Source organism: Balaenoptera physalus (assembly GCF_965194825.1).
Source record: "Balaenoptera physalus genome assembly, chromosome: X".
Lineage (NCBI taxonomy): Eukaryota > Metazoa > Chordata > Mammalia > Artiodactyla > Balaenopteridae > Balaenoptera > Balaenoptera physalus.
Window position 1 is genome coordinate 74,291,374 of NC_138903.1, and position 18,671 is coordinate 74,310,044.

The window sequence follows — 18,671 nt, forward strand, 5'->3', positions numbered from 1 at the left end:
TATACACAATGGCTCTTGTTTTAGCTATCCTTGAAATGGCTACAATGTTATAGCCTCATATACAAAGTTATTCATGCTGCTTTCTGAAGGAATATTCATCCCTTCTGGGATTTTTAACAGTTTCAGAGGAAATTTTTTATTTTTCCTCTACTGTTAAGCTTTTATTTTAATATTTGTTTTGAGCACATTGTATATTTAATTGTGATTGGTCTAGGTAGTACACATTCAAGGTCTGTGCCTTCATATCATGTGGTTGAGATACTGTCACAATAAAAATATTTTATCTTAGGAATTCTCCCATGTCCTTGCCCACAAAGTTTGTGTTATGACACTTGTAATTTAGAGACTTGGTAGGATTGAGTGAGTGCCTGGCTGGGTGTTTTATTAGACTGGAAGAGGGATAATATTTTGAGTAAGTCAGAAAAGCGAATTTCAAGGAGGGCATCTAAGACCAAGACAAGCAGGCAGGTATGATAGGGCCAGAGAGAAAAAAAGAGGTCAAGATTTTAGTTTCCTCCCCTATAACATTAAGAAGTTAGACTAGATGGCCTCTCAGTTCCCTTCCAGCCATTAAGTTGCATCATCCAAATCCTGCAGGATGAACCAAGATATGTCCAGAAAGTGGATCAGATCTAGGAGGACAATTAGCAGAGATCAGTTTCCCAGGCTTACTGACTGGGAAACAAAAATCCTAGACCAAAAAATCAGGGCCACAAAAAGCTGCTTTCTAATTATGGATCTGAGTGATATGCACAGGGCATCAGCAACAAAAGAGACACTTGATGCTGAGCCAAACACCTTTTCAGGAGGAACTTCCTACATGCCTCCTGCCCAGGGTCACCCAGAACAGTATTCAACATAGGTGCAGACTTGAATCTATAGACACAAAATTAGCAGTGACTGTCTAAAATAACGGACTAGAGGAGCAGGGATAGTTCTAGATAAAGGCCATCATAGCAAATATCTTTGTCAGGGATTAGGGATGAGTTCAAAAGGAAAATTCTTACTTAAAAATTATGTCCTGCAAAATTACTAGATTATATTTCTAGAAAGAAAATAATTTTCTTTCGTTTAGCAATAACATTCTATTGAAATATGTTACAAGGTGTTTTATATTTTCATGTTCCTAAAACAGAGCTGCATCCAATTTTGTAGTAGGCCATTATGAATAGATTTGAAAAGACTGGAGCTTTCAACATTAGTAATGAAATCAAAGCATGTTTCGTCTTTTCTAAAAGTTCTTGAAACTCTGAAGTCCTGATAAACTTACCAGGATTTCCTTTCTGTGTTAGGTAAGATAAAGGTCCAGTTATGGTCGCCAAATGAGAGTCAAAATGTGTGTTAGTCAGAAGCCTGCAATTCACAGAATTGTTTTCCTTTTAAGAAAGCTGGCATCTGGCAATAGCGTGTTTACTTTCCAAACACAGGACTGGAGAATATGTTAAGCTTTCTGATGGGAACCCCAAATTTTAACAGTTTAGTATCTGATTAGGTACATCCATTTGAAATCAGCTGTAACACATGTATATTATGTTTTTGAATCACATAATTAAAATGAAGCATTATACTATATATTAAATTACTTTCTTGCCTAAGGCTCCTTGAAACAAAACTAATTCTCACTGGTGAACTCATTACTGATATTGAGGAACTCCCTTGGTAGATGTAGTATTTGTAGGATAGTATTCCAATGCCCAGAGCCTTAGCTGAACAGATAATCAGATATGTCACTACATTAACCTTAGGATATTTTCTCTGTCAACATTCAAAACTAGGTATTTAGACTGAGAGTAAAAGAATATATTCTCAAGTATAGGAATGAAGAAGGCACTGTACACTTTTATGTCTCTGGGAATAGAGGATAAATTCAGGCATGAATCATAGTTGGGAGTATACTGCCTAATGTTTTCAGATTACAAAATGAAAATGAAGCATTCTTTTTCTTTAATTTTTAATGGAGTATAGCTGCTTTACAATGTTGTGTTAGTTTCTACTGTACAGCAAAGTGAATCACCTATATGTATACATATATCCCCTCTTTTTTGGATTTCCTTCCCATTTAGGTCACCACAGAGCACTGAGTAGAGTTCCCTGTGCTATAAAGTAGGTTCACATTAGTTACCTATTTTGTTTATGGTAGTGTGTATATGTCAATCACGATCTCCCAATTAATCCCACACTCCCTTCCCCCTTGGTATCCATACGTTTATTCTCTATATCTGTGGCCCTATTTCTTCTTTGCAAATAAGTTCATCTATAGCATTTTTTTAGAATTCACATATATGCATTAATATACGATATTTGTTTTTCTCTTTCTGACTTACTTCACTCTGTATGACAGTCTCTAGGTCCATCCACATCTCTACATATGACCCAATTTCGTTCCCTTTTATGGCTGAGTAATATTCCATGTATATATGTGCCACATCTTCTTTATCCATTCCTCTGTTGATGGACATTTAGGTTGCTTCCATGTCCTGGCTATTGTAAATAGTGCTGCAGTGAATATGGGGGTGCATGTGTCTTTTTGAATTATGGTTTTCTCTGGGTATATGCCCAGGAATGGGGTTGCTGGGTCATATGGTAGTTCTATTTTTAGTTTTTTAAGGAAACTCTATACCGTTCTCCATAGTGGTAGTATCAATTTACATTCCCACCAACAGTGCAAGAGGGTTCCCTTTTCTCCACACCCTCTCCAGCCCTTATTGTTTGTAGATTTTTTGATGATGGCCATTCTGACCGGTGTGAGGTGATCCCTCATTGTAGTTTTGATTTGCATTTCTCTAATAATTAGTGATGTTGAGCAGCTTTTCATGTACCTCTTGGCTATCTGTATATCTTCTTTGCAGAAATGTCTATTTAGCTCTTCTGCCCATTTTTTGATTGGATTTTTTATTCTTTTCATATTGAGCTGCATGAGCTGTTTGCATATTTTGGAGATTAATCCTTTGTCAGTTGCTTCTTTTGCAAATATTTTCTCCCATACTGAGGGCTGTCTTTTCATCTTGTTTATGGTTTCCTTTGATGTGCAAAAGCTTTTAAGTTTCATTAGGTCCCATTTGTTTATTTTTGTTTGTATTTTCATTACTCTAGGAAGTGGGTCAAAAAAGATCTTGCTGTGATTTATGTCAAAAAGTATTCTGCCTGTGTTTTCCGCTAAGAGTTTATAGTATCTGGCCTTACATTTAGGTCTTTAATCCATTTTGAGTTTATTTTTGTATATGGTGTTAACGAGTGGTCTAATTTCATTCTTTTAAATGTAGCAGTCCAGTTTTCCGAGCACCACTTATTGAAGAGGCTATCTTTTCTCCATTGTATATTCTTGCCTCCTTTATCAAAAATAAGGTGACCATATGTGTGTGGGTTATCTCTGGGATTACTATCCTGTTCCATTGATCTATATTTCAGAAATATACTGTCTTGATGACTGTAGCTTTGTAGTATAGTCTGAAGTCAGAGAGCATGATTCCTCCAGCTCCGTTGTTCTTTCTCACGATTGCTTTGGCTATTCGGGGTCTTCTGTGTTTCCATACAAATTCTGAATTTTTTTGTTCTAGTTCTGTGGAAAATGCCATTGGTAGTTTGCTAGGGATTGCATTGAATCTGTAGATTGCTTTGGGTAGTTGAGTCATTTTCACAAAATTGATTCTTCCGATCCAAGAACATGGTATATCTCTCCATCTGTTTGTGTCATCTTTGATTTCTTTCATCAGTATCTTATAGTTTTCTGCATACAGGTCTTTTGTCTCCTTAGGTAGGTCTATTCCTAGGTATTTTATTCTATTTTTTGCAATGGTAAATGGGAGAGTTTCCTTAATTTCTCTTTCAGATTTTTCATCATTAGTGTATAGGAATGCAAGGGATTTCTGTGCATTAATTTTGTATCCTACTACTTTACCAAATTCATTGATTAGCTCTAGTAGTTTTCTGGTAGCATCTTTAGGATTCTCTATGTATAGTATCATGTCATCTGCAAACAGTGACAGCCTTACTTCTTCTTTTCTGATTTAGATTCCTTTTATTTCTTTTTGTTCTCTGAGTGCCGTGGTTAGGACTTCCAAAACTATGTTGAATAATAGTGGTGAGATTGGGCAACCTTGTCTTGTTCCAGATCTTAGAGGAAATGCTTTCAGTTTTTCACCACTGAGAATGATGTTTGTTTTGCTGTGGGTGTATCATGTATGGTCTTTATTATGTTGAGGTAGGTTCCCTCTAAGTCCTCTTTCTGGAGAGTTTTTTTAATCATAACTCAGTGTTGAAAATTGTCAAAAGGTTTTTCTGCATCTATTGAGAATATCATATGGTTTTTATCCTTCAATTTTTAATATGGTGTATCACATTGATTGTTTGGTGTATGTTGAAGAATCCTTGCATCCCTGGGATAAATCCCACGTGATCATGGTGTAGGACCCTTTTGATGTTTTATTGGATTTGGTTTGCTAGTATTTTGTTGAGGATTTTTGCATCTATGTTCATCAGTGTTATTGGCCTGTAATTTTCTTTTCTGTGATATCTTTGTCTGATATTTATGAGTTCTTTCATTCCACTAACTTTGGGGGTTTTTTGTTCTCCTTTCTCTGGTTACTTTAGGTGTAAGGTTGGGTTGTTTATTTGAGATTTTTCTTTTTTCTTGAAGTATGATTTTATTGCTATAATCTTCCCTCTTAGAACTGCTTTTGCTGCATTCCATAGGTTTTGGGTCATCATGTTTTCATTGTGATTTGTTTCTAGGTATTTTTTGAATTCCCCTTTGATTTCTTCAGTGATCTCTTGGTTATTTAGTAACATATTGTGTAGCCTCCAAGTTTTGTGTCTTTTTACAGTTTTTTTTTCTGTAATTGATTTCTAATTTCATAGTGTTGTGGTCAGAAAACGTGCTTCATACGATTTCAATTTTCTTAAATTTACCAAGGCTTGATTTGTGACCCAAGATGTGATCTATCCTGAAGAATGTTCTGTGTGTACTTGAGAATAAACTGTATTCTGCTACTTTTTGATGGAATGTCCTGTAAACATCAGTTAAGTCTATGTTGGCTAATGTGTCATTTAAGCCTTGTTTCCTTGCTAATTTTTTGTCTGGATGACCTGCCCATTGGTGTAAGTGGGGTATTAAGGTTCCCCTCTATTATTGTGTTACTGTAGATTTCCCCTTTTATGGCTGTTAGTATTTGCCTTATATATTGAGGTGCTCCTTTGTTGGGTGCATAAATATTTACAATTGTTATATCTTCTTCTTGGATCGGTCCCTTGAACATTATGTAGTGCCCTTCTTTGTCTCTTGTAATAGTCTTTATTTTAAAGTCTACTTTCTCTGATATGAGAATTGCTACTCCTGTTTTCTTTTGATTTCCATTTGCATGGAATATCTTTTTCCATCCCCTCACTTTCAGTCTGTATGTGTCCTTAGGTCTGAAATGGGTCTCTTGTAGACAGCATATATACGGTTCTTGTTTTTGTATCCATTCAGCCAGTCTGTATCTTTTGTCTGGAGCACTTAATCCATTTACATTTAGGCTAATTATTGATATGTATGTTCTTATTGTCATTTTCTTAATTGTTGTGGGTTTGTTCTTGTAGGTCTTTTTCTTCTCCTGTGTTTCCTGTCTAGAGAAGTTCCTTTAGCATTTGTTGTAAAGCTGGATTGATGGTGCTGAATTCTCTTAGATTTTGCTTGCCTGGAAAGCTTTTGATTTTGCTCTCGAATCTGAATGAGATCCTTGCTGAGTAGAGTAATCTTGGTTGTAGGTTTTTCCCTTTCATCACTTTTAATATATCCTGCCCCTTCCTTCTGACCTGCAGAGATTGTGCTGAAAAATCAGCTGATAACCGTATGGGGATTCTCTTGTATGTTACTTGTTGCTTTTCCCTTTCTGCTTTTAATATTTTTTCTTTGTGTTTAATTTTTTTAGTTTGATTAATATGTGTCTTGGCATGTTTCTCCTTGGGTTTTTCTGGTATGGGACTCTTTGCCCTTCCTGGACTTGATTGACTATTATTTTCCAATGTTAGGGAAGTATTCTACTCTCATCTCTTGAAATATTTTCTCAGGCCCTTTCTCTTTCTCTTCTTCTTCTGGGACCCCTATAATTTGAATGTTGGTGCATTTAATATTGTCCCAGAGGTCTCCGAGACTGTCCTCATTTCTTTTCATTCTTTTTTCTTTATTCTGCTCCATGGCAGTTATTTCCACCATTCTATCTTCCAGGTGGCTTATCCGTTCTTCTGCCTCAGTTATTCTGCTTTTGATTCCTTCTAGTGTGTTTTTAATTTAGTCATTGTGTTGTTCATCACTGTTCGTTTGTTCTTTAGTTCTTCTAGGTCCTTGTTAAACATTTCTTGTATTTTCTCAATCTGTGCCTCCATTCTATTTCAGAGATTTGGCATCATCTTTACTATAATTATTCTGAATTCTTTTTCAGGTAGATTGCCTATTTCCTTTTCATTTATTTGGTTTTGTGGGTTTTTACCTTGCTCCTTCATCTGCAACATACTTCTCTGTCTTCTAATTTTCTCTAACTTGCTGTGTTCAAGTTCTCCTTTCCACAGGCTGCAGGGTCATAACTCCTCTCGCTTCTGGTGTCTGCCCCCAGTGGGTGAGGTTGGTCCACTGGCTTGTGTAGGCTTCCTGGTGGGAGGGACGGTTGCCTGAATTCTGGTGGGTGAAGCTGGATCTTGTCCCTCTGATGGGTAGGGTCATGTCTGGTGGTGTGTTTTGGGGTGTCTGTGAGCTTGGTACGACTTTAGGCAGCCTGTCTGCTGATGGGTGGTTTTGTGCTCCTGTCTTGCTTGTTGTTTGTCATGAGGTGTCCAGTACTGGAGCTGCACGCAGTTGGGTGGAGCCAGGTCTTGGATTGGAGATGGAGACCTCTGGGAGAGCTCTCTCTGATTAATATTCCCTGGGGCCAGAAATTCTCTGGTGGTCCAGCATCCTGGACTTTGCACCCCCACCCCAGAAGCTCAGGCTCAACCCCCAGCTGGGGAACCAAGACCCTGCAAGCCACACATCATGGCAATAAAGGGAAAAAAATTGGGGGGGGGGAGAAAACAAATGAAAACAAACAGAGAAACAAAATTGAAGACAAATAGCAAAGACAGACGCAAACAAACAGCAATTTAAAAAAAAGGCAAACAAAACCCCAGACAAATGGTAAAAACAAAACCAAACAAACAAAAGCAAAGAAACACACACAAACACCAAAAAAAGAAACAAAAACAAAGTAAATGAAAAACAAGAGAACAACCAGACAAACAAAAGAACCCCAAAACGAAATCAAACAATTAAAAACAAAACTAACAAAAACACAAAGGAAACAACAAAACTAAAGTGGAATGCAAACTGAAGAATAAAGCAAAGAAAACAAAACAAACACATAAAAACGATTTAATAAACGATAAAAACAAAACAGAACAAAGAAAAGATAAAAGGAAAAAACAGAATGAAAAAGCAAAGTAAAAATAGAAATATAAAACAATAAAATATATTAAATTTTTTTTAAATTTAAAAGAGAAAAAAACGAACAAACCAAAAAAAACCCAGAAAAACTAAATAAAAATAAAAATTAAAAATAAAAATAATTTAAGAAAACAAAACAATACCAACAGCTGAATGAATCAAAACATAATAAAAATAATAATAATAATAGTATTTCCCTGGGGTCTCAGCTGTCACTGTCCTTGCCCCTGTTGTGAGCCACAGCCCACCTCTGCCTCCCCAGGAGGCCCTCCACTGCCTCTAGGTTGGTCTCTGGACCTGCTGTGGGCCCTGTGGGGACAGCTCAGACTCTGATCTGGCCCAACTCTTATGTGTGCTTGCCCCCAAAGTCCACAGCTGCCAGAGCTAGATTGGCTTCATTTGTGGGAACACTCTTCCATTCAGGTATTCCATAGATGCAGGGTCTATCAAGCAGATCGCGGGCATTTAATCTGTGGCTTGTGCAGCTGAGGGAAAGATTTTCGTTACTCTTCCTTAGTCACCCCGCCACTGGGGCTCAGCTGTGGTTTTAGCCCCACCTCTGCATGTGGGCCACCCACAGGAGTCTGCTCCCGAGCCTGCCCTAGAGCACTCAGGTCTGCCCCAGTGAGGACAGGTCACAGAGGTGGCATGGCTTCCTGGGTCACAGGACCCTCAGCTGTGACAGGTGCACGGGTAAGCCAGCGGCCACGGGCACGAGTGATCCAGCCCAAGTGGGAGTCTTTTCTAGTGCCTGGTGGCAGGTGTGCAAGGGCCAGCCCTGGTGGGGCCCTCTCCTAGTGCCTCGGGAGGCAGGGGACAGCACGTGTTGAGAGAGAGGCCGCAATGATGGCTCCACCCCCTGTGCATCACTCAACAGTGGCACCTTGCTTCCATGGCAGACCAGGATTCCTCCACAAGCATTCCTTGTTGCAGATTTCCTCCCCCTGTCCCTTCAGTCTGTCTCCTTGCAGCCAACAGAAGTTCTCCCCCCAGGTTTGCTCTCCAATCCCCACACTACAGCTCTCAGCCCACAGTGGACATGCACACCAGTGGATACATGTCCCAGTCTGAGGCACACAGGGCCATGGCACGGACTGTCTATGTAGTTCTCACTCTGTCCCGTCTGCCACAGACAGGCCATTTCACCCTCCTCTGACAGCCTCAGTTATTTCCCTTCTGTCCCAACTGATTTCCCTGTTGGTGATGGGGTTTCCCTGAATGCGGGAACCTCTCCTCTGCTTCAGCTCCCCCCCCCAGGCCTGCAGGTCCCGTCCTGCTTCCTCTCCTCTTCTTTCTCCCTTCTTCCTTCCATCCTACCCTGTTATGCGGGGATCTTTATTGTCCTTTCCGGTGTCCAAGGTCTTCTGCTAGTGTTCAGCTGGTGTTCTGTGAGAATTGTTCCATCTGTAGATGTATTCTTGATGCATTTGTGGAGAGAGATGAACTCCATGCCTTCCTACTCCTCTGCCATCTTTAAAACCCTGAAGCATTCTTTATGGAAATGATAACACTGGAAGAGAGAGAGATATTGAGATTGGTGGATTATATACTAATGCGAGTGTTTTTCTTGCTTTCCTCTGTAGCTTTACCTCTCTGAATAACACTAATAGCTAAAAGCTAATAAGTGCTTACTGTGTGCCAGCCACAGTGCTAAATGTTTTTATGTTATGTCACCACTTCACTAATGGGGAAACTTAAACATAGAAACTTTAAGTCACTTTTCCAATGTCATAGTCCTGAGTAGCTAAGGAAGGCTTTGAACTCAGAAGTAACTGTAATGTCAGTGCTCTTAACTGCTGTATTAGTTTCTTGTGGCTGCTATAACAAATTACCACAAATTGGGCAACTTAAAACAGTAGGCATTTATTCTCTCACAGATCTGGAATATAAAACCCTGAATTCAAAGTGTCAGCACTGTTGCTCTGCCACCAGAAGTTCTAGGGAAATATCCATTCCCTACCTCTTCCAGCTTCTGATGGCTTTGTTGGCTTGTGACCACATCATGCCAATCTCCGCCTCCATCTTCACATCACCTTCTCCTCTGTGTATGTCTCTGTCTCTTCTTCTGTCTCTTAACAGACAAGCAAGATCCTTAACTTAATCACATATTTTGACATTTAAGTAATGTTCACAGGTTCCAGGGGTTAGGGACATAGTTTTGGGGAAGTCACCATTTAGCCCACTATAACTACTATGATACACGTTCTCCTATTCAGTTTCTTTTGTTCTCAAACATTGACTTTTTAGCAGGCATTTTTAATTTTATAACCAATATCCCCTTCATCTTTGCTAACAGAATCCCAGTTTTGTTTGGGTCATCTAAGTTTGTCCCTGTTTTTTCCAGCATCCCTTGCAGCTATTTCTGGCCAATGAAATTGAATGGGGAGTATGATGGGGATAGGGTTCTGGGAAAGTTTTTGCCTTCCTGATAAGAGGAGATGGACTTCCCTAGTCCTTCCACTACATCTAGCAATTCCACTCATGAGTATTTATCCAAGAGAAAGGAAAACTTATGTTCACACAAAACCTATACATGAATAGAAGCTTTATTTGTAGTAGCCAAAACTGGGGGGGGGGGGGAAGCCAAATGTCCTTCAACTGGTGAATGGATAAACCATAATACATCCATATGATGTAATACTGTTCAGCAATAAAAAGAATGAGCTATTGATACATGCAACAACCTGGATGAATTTCCAAAGAATTATGTGTGAAAAATGTAAATCCTAAAATTTTCCAAACTATACGATTCCATTTTTATAACATTTTTGAAATGACTACATTTTAGAAATAGAAAGCATGTTCACGGTTGTCAGGGGTTGGGTTGCAGGAGGTAGAATAGAGTTTGCTGTGGTTATAAAAGAGCAACAAGAGGGATCCTTGTGGTGAAGGAATTATTCTGTACCTTGACTGTGGTGGTGGATACAGGAACCTACACATATGATAACAGTGCATAGAACTAAATTCACACACACACACACACACACACACGAATACAAATAAAACTGGGGAAATCTGAATAAGATTGATGAACCCTACTAATGTCAGTATCCTTGTTACTATATTGTACTATAGTTTTGCAAGATGTTACCATTGGGGAAAACTGGGTAAAGGGTACATTGATTATTTATGTGTTATGTCTTACAACTACATGTGAATCTACACTATCTTAATAAAAAAGTTAATGTCATGATGGTATATTTATAGAGTGTTAAGGAATACAACAGGAGGAAGTACTTAAATCTGCCTTGGATGTGGGGAAAAGGGAAGACTTTGTATTGAAATAGATGCCTAAACTGAGTCTTGAAAAATGAGTAGGAGCACTCCAGGTAGATGGGGAATGTATATAGGGGATACTCCAGGAAGAGAGACTAGAAGGCAAAGAAACCTGAGAGAGCATGCCAGACTGAGTGAGCTGTAAGTGAAGTATGGCTGAAGCATAAAGAGCATATGCATGAGATATCACTTTTCCTGAAATGTTCACCATTGGTAGTAGTCAAAAGGAATCCCTGGAATTCAACACTATGATACATAAGAATTGAAAGAGAACCCTAGCATTTCTTGTTCTCCAAGAGTTAGGAGAAAGACATACCTCCTTCCCTGGTCTCCACCTTTTCATTACATAAATGAAGAATTGGCCTCATATCTCTCTGTATTCCTTGCAGGATCCCCACTTCTCTCTCCCTCACCCCCAACACTCACAGCCTCACAACTATTATCTGCTTTGAGATCATTAGAATCATCTCATTTCACCCTTTATCTCTGTTTACTTCAGTCGCCTAAAGAAGTCCAGAAATCCCAAATCCCTAATCTGCATACAACTGCGCAAATTCTCTTTTTGTCCTTTTCCCCCACCCCTCACACCCTCCTGAATTTCTTCTACGATGTCTACTGGAACTTACAATCCTTCACCAGAAAAATTCCCTATATCCTCAACCTCTTTTCTGAACATTCCTTTCACCTTCTTGATCTAGGAACTCTGGCTCTCCCATGAAGACATTGCTTCACCTGAAGTCCTATCAAGTGGCAGCTGTTTCCTTTCCTATACCCCTCAAATCAATGGTCCTAGAGGTGGATTAAATGTTCTACTTACAACTCATTTACTCTCTCTCTCTTCCCTAAACACTCTTCAGCTTTGAATTTCAAGTCATTTATTCATTCATTTATTAATTCATATAATAACTTATTGAGCACCCTACTATATGCCAGTATTATACTAAGACCTGAGGATATAGTGATAAAAAAATATAGAGAAAAATCCCTGCTCATATGGAGTTTATATTTTACTACCCTTCCTTATTGAGTTATACCACTCATCCCTTGAGGAGTTTAGCTTCTGGCCCACTAGCCGTCATTATACTTAATGATGTCAATATCTATATTAATGAATTTTCCAATCCTTTGGCCTCTTTTTCCTTGATCTCCTCTCTTTTCCAGTGATCTTGTCCCTCACTCCACCTCAGCCACTTACTCCCGTAGTCTTTCCCTAGCCCTAGTCATTCATTACCCTCTTCATATCTCAATTTTTAGCCTTACATTATCTGATCAAAACCACCTATCCCTGTAGCACACTCTTTTTTTTTTTTAGCTCCTTGACTTCTTTAATTATTCAGCCATTATAGGATATGCACTCCTTTGACCCTATCAGCTTTTCACTGTTCCTCATCATTCTCATGCTCTCACTTCCCCCTATACCTAATTCAAATTCCATGGTTCATCATTATAATCATTCCCTTGCACATATCCTCAATATTCTTGTCTTTTTCTTGCTTGTACTCATCTTCCAAAACCCAATCCTGGTTAAATCCAGTTCTTTACCTACTTTTACCTGCACCCATGCAGCTGCAGTTTGCTTGAGAAAAGCACACAACTACACTTACTGGTCTTATGTCAAATTCTTCATCATGAAACTCATCTGTGCTTTTAGTATTACCTGGAAATCATATTAAATTTCCTTAGTCCAATCTTGTTCCCACTCTCCTAGATGTCTGTTTAATACCTTCTCCTCATCAAATCTCCAGTATCTCCTCTCTCTCCTTACTCTAGTTGATGACATTCCTTCCTATTTCACTGAGAAAATTGAATCAATCAAAATAAAACTTCCAACTGTATACTAGTGTAACCTTATCAGGAATGAGGGGAAGTTTCTTATTTTAGAAATATTCCAGCTAATTCCAGCAACCCCGAATGAATTCATAGATCTAAGCAAGAATCATCAATTGCTGCTAACAGCTTAACAAGAGAGACATCTGGACATTATATGCCTCCTGATGGTAGTATACAGTGCCATCTATGAAATATTCTTGCAAAAACTTGAACCCATATCTCATTAAGCCTCTAGAATGCAAATTACAGAGAACAGAAAAACATGTTAAAAGTCACCATGAGGACGCAAACAGAAAAATCTAGACTGTGGGAGATTCTGTAAGACAAATAATTCAGTTTTTCAACAAGCAAATTAAGGAAAATAGATGGAAAGAGAATCTATAGATTAAAAGGGACTTAAGACACACATTGGCCAATTACATTTCATGGACCTTGTTTGGATCCTATTTCAAGAAAACATTGCTAAAGGTCAATTGGGGTATTTTGACCACTGAATGGATACTTAATGCTACTAAGGAATTATCATTAATCTTTTAATTGTGGTAATGTGGTTAAATTTTTAAAAGAACTATCTTTTAGAGACATATAATCAAATATTTATGTTTCATAAATCATAAATATTTAAGGTTCTTATGGTACTTATTATGGAAACATTTATGGTAATAATATGCCATATGGGATTTCCTTCAAAGTAATCTGGGGAAAGGAAAGAGTGTAGGTGGGCCTACAGGAAAAGCAAGATAGGTGATGAAGAGATAATTGCTAAATCTGGGTGATGACAACAAGAGGTTCATTATCCCATTCTCTTTACTTCAGTATATGTTTGAACTTTTCCAAAATGAAGAATATTTTAAAAGAGAGATTTTCCACAAGCAATCAGAAGAGAACTTCCTGCTGACTTACCGGCAACAGTACACACATATTCTGCTTCCCTCTTGCCATTATCCACACCCCATGGTAAGGCAGACCACTTCATTTGTACACTATTCAAAGTGTACAAAGGACCCATCCCTCTCAGCTATTCAAAGATGCCATTCCAGTAATTCTCCTTTATTTCACCTGCATTATTAATTTCCCCTCCCTACTGGATCAGCCCCAATCAGCATATAAACATGCTATAATTTCTTACATTAAAGAAAAAAGTCCTCTTTAGGCACCCTGTATATCCCTCCAGCTATTGCCACATTTGTCTGCCCCATTTAGAGTAAAACCCCTCAAAAGAGTTTTCTACATTCATAGTTTCCAACTCCTCCCATCCTATTCTCTCTGGAATCCATTCCAACCAGGCTTTTACTCCTACCACACCACTGGAACTTCTCTTGTGAAAGCCACCAATAATCCCAATGTTCTTAAATCCAGTGGTCAATTCTCAGTCCCCACCTTACTTGAACTCTCAGTAGCATTTGATGCAGTTTATCACTCCCTTCTCAAAACAGTTTCTTCACCTGGCAGTCAAAACAACATACTCTACTGGTTTTCTCCTTCCTTGCTCCTCTCTCCTTCTCAGTCTCCTTTGCTGGTTCATTCTCACTTTTCTGATTTCTAAACAATTCACTTCTCTAGATTTCATTCCTTCTCTTTTGTATCTATACTCTTTCTTGATCATCTCTAAATTTTATATTTCTGTCCTGGACTTTTCCCCTAAAAAACATTTTTGAAATCCACACTACATTTGGATATTTAACAGGCATCACAAACTTAACCAGTCTACAACTGAACTCCCTAAAAGCATTCTTCCCTTCTATCCATGTCTCCACTTCACTTGGTAGCAACTCCATCCTTTCAGTTATTCAGGCTGAAAACTTTGCAGTCATCCTTGACTTCTCTCTTTCTCTTAGCCCCATACCCAACCTATCAGTGAAACATAATTAGGTTTACTTTAAAAATATATCTAGAATTTGACCATTTCTCACCACCCACTGCTACCACCATGGTCAAAGCCATCATTATCTCTCATCTGGATTGTTGTAATTCCTTCCTAAATGGTTTCCTGGCTTCGTCCTTTGCATTGCTATAGTCTACTCTCAACACAGCAGCCAGGATGATAAACCATATGTTAAATCATGTCACTTCAACAGTGAAAACCCTCCGTTAGGTTCCCATTTCCTTCAGATAAAAAGTCAAAGTTATAATGATAAAAGGCCCATGATCTGATCCATTTTTCTCTCTCTTACTCCAACCACACTGGCTTCCTAGTTATTCAGTGATACACTAGCCAAATCCCTGTCTCAGGACATTTACGTTTGCTGTTCCATCTACTTGGAATGTTTTTATCCCAGATAGCCACCTAGCTCAGTCCCTCATCTCTTTCAGGTGTTTGCATAAATAATATATTCTCAGTAAGGTTTCCCCTGAATATCCTATTTTAAATTGCAAACCATCCCCGAAACCATCATCCTTGTTCCCTGTTTCATCACTGCTTATCACACTACTCATTTCATTTACTCATTTGTTTACCTTTTGTCCCTCTCCCTCCACAATAGAATGAAAGCAATATGAAGTCATGGCTTTTTGTCTTTTTTGATCACTGATGTACTCCCAGTACCTAGAACAGTGTCTGGCATACAGTAGGTACTCAATAAATATTTTTTTGAATTAATCAATGAATGAATATAGAGAGTTATGATGGAGCTATATCACACTAACAGGGGTGACATACTCACTAAGTAAAATAGGCACCATGCCTAGGGCCCATGATACCTATAAAAGTCGTGAAAATGTTTTAACCTTATTTTAAAATCAGAAGAAAAAGAGGAATAATAATGAACATACAATAATGAATCCAGCCTGATTTATATTAGTCTTTATAACAATTCAGTCAAAAAATGTAATTTTTAATATATTCTTACGGAGGAAGGCAGAAGTGCCTAGGGCTCATGAAAGTCATGATGTGGTCTTGCACTAAGTTTTATAGGCCTGGTTAAGGAGTTGAACTTCATCTTGTAGAATAAATGGGAATCATTGAAAGATTTAAATAGGATAGCAGAGTGATTAGATTTGCATTTTTAAAAGATCTCTTTTATAGACATGAAAAGGATAAACTAAAGGAAGGAGGCAGACGTGTTAGGAAATTATTGCAGTAATCCAGGTGAGGGATGATGACAACCTGGAATACGGATGGAGAATATAAAAAATACTTGGAAAGTTGAATCAGTAGGATCTTTCAATGACTTCTCATTGTGAATAAAATAAAATACAAACTCATTACAGGGCCCTGAATGATCTGAGATCTGCATGCTTTCAACTTTATCTTGCATTGCTCTCCCCCTCACCTACCATGATCCAGCCACATTGGCCTTCTTTCAATTTCTTAAGTGCATAAAGATTTTTCTGGCCTCAAGGCCTTCACTTATGCAGTTCTCTCTGGATGTTGCTCTTTCTCCAACTCTTCTTCTGACTAAAATATTCTCAGACTTTAAGTCTCAGCCTAAATATCACTTTCTCAGAGAGGTTTTATTTACCTGAATACTCACTCCTTTTCCTTCATAGCAGCTTTCACAATTTGTATGTATTTGCTTGTTAGTTTGTTTTGTTTACTATCTGTATCCCTCAACTAGAATGTAAGCTCCCAAAGGCAAAGACACACTAGATAAGGGCCTGGCACATATTAGGCACTCAAAGAATATGAATGAATGAATGAATGAATGACTTGATGACATTTGGTTTGTTTCCAGTTTTTGGCTATTTCGAATAATGCTGCTATAAATGTTCTTGGACATATTTTTGTTGTTATTGTTTTGCTTATGTATGCACTTTTGATGGGTATATACCTAGGAGGGGAATTGTTAGGTATCAGGGTATGCATATGTTCAGCTTTAGTAGACACTGCCAAAGTGTTTTCCAAAGTGGTGGTAACATTATGGAAAATAGTAATTCGGTGGTCACAAGTTGCCTAAGTTTTACCTGGTTTGAAGTGAGATGGATTCCTATATAGGAATTCAGGAAGTAACAGGAGTATTTCAATGGTGTGCTAGAGCTGTATGTATTGACTCACTAAAGCCATTTTTAGTACATCTCTTTCAAGGCTGCATTCAATAATGTCACATTAGTAGTTTAAAATTACCCATGGTGGGAGTATTTACACCATAGAAATCGAGAAATACTATAATTCAAGGTTCCCATCTTCCCTCAGACTGTTTACCAGAATACCACTGGACTATTCTAAAGCACAAAGACAAAGTTTAAGCAAGTGTATGGCCACTCACAGATACTTAACCTTGAATAAATCATTTCAGATGCCCAGAGAATGTAGGGAAGGAACATATTCAAATTGTTCTGTTAGTAAAGATGATAACAAGATTAATAAAAACAGTAATATTTATTGAGCTTTTACTGTGTACCAAGCATTGGACTGCATTTATAAGGATTCTCTCTTTCAGTTCTCATATCAATTCTCACAACCCTATGAGGTAAAGTACTGTTTAAATCCGCAGTTTACAAATGAGGCACAGAGTTTTAAAATTTTGTCCTTAGTCTCTAACGTGGTAAGTGGTTCATATGAGTTCACTCCTTCTTTGGCTTAAATATTAGATCTTATAAGCATGTAAGCTCCATGAAGGCAGAGACTGTCTTGTTCATATCTCTATTGCCAGTGTCTAGAAGTGCCTGGTACTAAATCTTCATTGAATAAATAGGTGAATGAATGCGTGAATAACTGCTTGACTGAATGAATGACTAATACTAAGCCTCTATGCCTCAGGTTGATAAAGCCTTAACTTAGTAATCCAAGAGTTGTCCTTATTCATTATATTTACTTTTTCTTATCTAATTCTCCCTTGAACCCATTCTAACTAGGCTTTTGTTCTCACCACTCTCCAAAAGATGTTTGGTCGAGATCACCAATAACTTTCATATTGCTCAATCCAATCATCAAATATTAGCTGTTATCATACTCAAAGTGTCTGTGAAGAGCATTTGATATTGATACAGTTGATCATTCCTTGCATTTTTGGTAAAATTTTTAAAAATTATTTTTGAATAAATTTCAAACAATTGAAAAGTTTACTTTCAAGATTCTGCTTCCAGGTGAGATGGAGTAAACACATGCTTCCCTTTATCTCCTACTGAATTAAAATATAAAACGTGGACAGACTGCACAGAAAGTTGTTTGAGAACTCTGAAAAGTAAACAACAACAGGAGGATCAGGGCAGAAAATCAGAAATCAAAGTACCAGTGAACCAGTGATTAAGTTTACCCTTTTTTACCCCCTCCAGTATTCCCTGGCCTGAAGTTGATATAACTGGAAACCCAAAAGTGAGAACTGGGAGTGCAGAGATAGAGAGCCATGAGAAATCCACTAGCTCTATCTTGAGAGAGAAAAAGAGAATTCCTAAAGCTCAAAGAGAGTAAGGTAAAACACCATTTGTTTTTTTCTCTCTCTCATTTTCTTCATTCTTCATTGACCTAACCAAAACAAGTCTTTGTTAAAACAAAAATGTCAACATACTCCATAGGATATAAACAAGACCCAGAGTCTCAATGTATTACTCAAAATGTACAGGACACAAACCAAATTATTCAGCATATGAAGATCCATGAAAATCTCAATGTACCTGGGAAAAGACAATCAACATGTGCTAATGATGAGATGAAGAAGATGTTGGAATTATCTAACAAGGACTTGAAAGCATCTTTGACAAAAATGTTCAAATAAGCAATCATAATACTCCTGAATCAAATATTAAAATAAAGTATCATCAAAGAAATAGAATATACAAAGGAGAATCAAATGGAAATTTTAGAACTGAAGAATGCAATAACCAAAACAATTACAAACCCACGAAAAACTCAGTTTCTGGATTCAATAGCAGAATAGACATGACAGGGGAAGGAGTCAGTTAACTTGATGTTAGACCAGTAGAAATTATCCAGTCTTAACAACAAAGAGCAAAAAGATTGAAAAAAATGAGCAAAGCCTTAGGGACCTGTGGGACAACAACAAATTGTCTAAACTTTATATAATCAAAGTCTCAAAGGACTAGAAAAAGATGATGGCGTTGAAAGAGTATTCAAAGAAATAATGGCTGAAAATGTCCCAAAGAAGCTGAGTGGACCCCAAACAGGACAAACCCAAAGAAATCCAAGCCCAGTCACATTATAATCAAAGTGCTT